The following is a 3196-nucleotide window of genomic DNA, read 5'->3' on the forward strand; positions in this document are numbered from 1 at the left end:
TCATGGAAATAAAATCATTCAAAGTATGTTCTAGGACCATAACTGAGTTAAAAAAGAAATCAATTCCAGAAAGGTATCTGAAATATTCCAAAATAGGTGGAAACCAAGCAACATATTTCTATGTCATCCATAGGTTAAGGAGCCTGTCTGATTTTATGGGGGGAAAAAATCACAAGGGAACTTAGAGAATATTTTGAACTAAAGGCAAATGAGAACAAAACATGTCAAAATGTGTGGGGTCATCTGAAGCAATGTTTAGAGAGAAATGTATAGCTTGAAGTGCTTATATTAGGAAAAAAGAACCCTTCAGCCGGCAGCCATTGCGAGCAGCAGCCATGGCTCCGTGCTAACCCATGGCCTTGGGCCTCGACAAAGGCCACAAGATGACAAAGACTGTGAGCACCCCAGACACAGCCGCCGTGGGTGCCTCACCAAGTTCACGGAGGACGCCATCAGAGCGGTGTGCAGCTTTGCCCCCCTTCAGCAGCTCCATGAAGTTGTTCATAGCACAAGTGGGTCTCTAAGGACAAGTGGGCCCCAAGTTCATCAAGAAAAGGATGGAGACACGTGCCCAAAGGAAGGGAGAGAAGCTAAGCAATATCCTTGCAGCTGTGAGGACAACTGTGGCCAAGAAGGACGGAGCCCATTCCCCTCTGTGTGTGATAAAACCTTTTCAGGAAAAAAAAAAAGAAGAAGAAGAAGAAGAAAGATTCAAAGAGCAACTATTTAAGCATCCGGCTTGGGGAACTAGGAAAAGAAAAGCAAATTAAAACTAAAGTTAAGTAGCTGAAAAGATATAGAATACAGAATGAAATTCAATAAAAAGAAGACAAACAAAAGAGAACTGCCTTCTGAGACAGTCTAACCCGACCTTTACTTACAGATTAACATCACATGCAAACCAGATTAACTAAAACAGTCATTTGAGCCATAGAAATAATAACAAGCATAATATTTTTGAAGAATATTAACAGGCTTTCCTCTTTTATGTACAATATAGACATCCTAAGTTATCCATCTTCCCTGAGCTGTAGGGTGAGGCATCGTTGCAGCATTAATACAAAGAAAAACAAAAGGTAGTAATTACTTGGACCACAAAATAGAATTTCAAGTCAACAAGGATAGGAAATCATCTTGAAAGTCAGGCTTTGTGTGAGAGAAAAGGATTTTCTAAATTTCTTCATCTCCCCGTTTAACGAATGAAGAAGCAGTTCTGGCTGACTTGGTCACAGATTTTTACATAAAAAGGACCGAGATCAGACAGGAAGAAATGTGAAAGCCTGTTTTTTTCCTTTGCAACTGAATTTAGGGAAGAGAAAGGAAGACAGAAAGAAGGGAAGCAGCAAAAGAAACAAGGTAAGGAAGTATCCTCACCTACCTTCTCCAGGCTGAAATCTCAGAGAGAAGGAACTTTTCGATAAGAGGAAGGAACGTTGGGGGTGAAAGCCTCTTTGCCCTTTGGGACTCAAGAACAAACCCATTTACAAGGCAACCTGTGCTGGTACAGCACAGTCTCCACAGAGTAAAGAAGGCAGAAAAGGATAGTCAGAAAAGAGAGAGGGCCTAATTATCATCCCTAATCTCTCACTTGTGGAGTAAACCTAAAGACTTCCACCTACCTCTAAGGAAAGAACGAGAAGGGAACAGGACAGTCGTCATGATGGGGGGCCTTTTCTGGGGAGAATGGAGGAGCTCCGTAGAAGAGGCTATCGGAGGCAGCCACATCGCAGAGACTTGAGACAAAAGCAGCACCAATGAGAGCCAAGGTAGAGCCATGCCAGATGGTATAGCCCACCAGGTTCTGCCAAAGCTGGGTCTAAACTTTCATCAGGGGTGCTATCAGTCGCAGACTTAGGAGTGGATGCCAACGTGTTACCTAGGGCTGGGGTCCACTGACTCCAGCTCACCAGTTATCAGCCAGGGTAGCCCCAGGCCAGGGTAGAAACCTCCCCCCAATACACTTGAATAGTAATTTGAAGAAGAGCAACATCACCGTTTGCATTTGTGCTTCAAAGAAGAGACAGAGACCGCTCACTGGACTTACATCTTCTATAAGATGACGGGGGAAAAGAATTTCTTTTCTTTCTTCACAACTGAGTTCTTGATCTGCTTTTTAATCTGAAATTTCCATTTAGGCTAAAAAGTTCAAACACCTATACACTGAATACGTGCCCTGCTTATGAAAATGATGTATGTTATAAGGAGAAAGAAACTATTCCTAAGATCTCCCAAGGGCCAGAGCAGCCAGACATGAATTCTCAAGGTCTATTTCAGGTGAAGCCGGTGGGGGAGGGATTCTGACCACACACCCAAATCTGCAGAAATGCTGAAAAGCAGCAGAATACAAACTGACAGGATACCCATAGGTTATCTTCAAGAACTGGAGCTGGATGATCCTTCACCTTGAAAAAAGGCCCAGAAGGGCCCATGAAGAAGTGGGCTATGTAAGCAAGACCACTGCCTCAACAGCTTTCAAAATTAATCACCATGCTTCTGAAGGAGTGTGAACTTTGTCCCCCCCCCCCCACATGTATTAAACTTTCACTCAAATTCTAGGCAGAGAATATACAGTAGGCATCCCTTAGTCCACTTTGCAGCCCACAATTTTCCCTCTCTAACGTCCTTCTCACAAACCCCAAGCTAAGATTCCTTCTTAGTCAGATCATGGAAATGGTAGGAATTACTATACAATCACAATCCCTTTCTACATCCTCCAATCACAAAATTATTCAGGATCTGATCACAAGATCATTCCTGTTCAACATTTCTTTACCAAAAATCTACCACATATAGTTCATAATTTCAATAGAGTCTCCATAATTTTTTTTGTTAAAAGGATAACAAAAATATAAAAACTTATTTCTGCTTCTTAACTCAAACAAATAAAGCTCACGAAGTTTTACAGCAGACTTGAGAGTATTACTAGTGACTGAATTTTTCCTAAGACTTGGGGACTATGGGGTTCCCTAAGATCAAGGACCTTATCTTATTTATCCTTGTGAACTCAATGGCTAGCACTGTACTTGGAACACCATCAGTGCTCTTTAAATATTTACTGATGTGAACAGCTGAACTTAACCTAGTTACATATTAACATTTTCAAAAACTATCATGACTTAGGATAACTGCAATACTTAGCAGAGGGAATGACACTTTTAATAAATCTTTAAAGGGGATAGTGAGGTTACGCAAGAAG

At 41.6% G+C, this 3196-nt stretch overlaps 1 pseudogene; it reads left to right on the plus strand.

Moving 5' to 3' along the window:
• Window positions 1-335: 335 nt before the first annotated feature.
• On the plus strand, window positions 336-770 carry LOC141568655 (large ribosomal subunit protein eL36 pseudogene; annotated as a pseudogene).
• Window positions 771-3196: the final 2426 nt, after the last annotated feature.

Source organism: Rhinolophus sinicus, chromosome 7, assembly GCF_057876585.1.
Source record: "Rhinolophus sinicus isolate RSI-liver-muscle chromosome 7, RSI-T2T, whole genome shotgun sequence".
Lineage (NCBI taxonomy): Eukaryota > Metazoa > Chordata > Mammalia > Chiroptera > Rhinolophidae > Rhinolophus > Rhinolophus sinicus.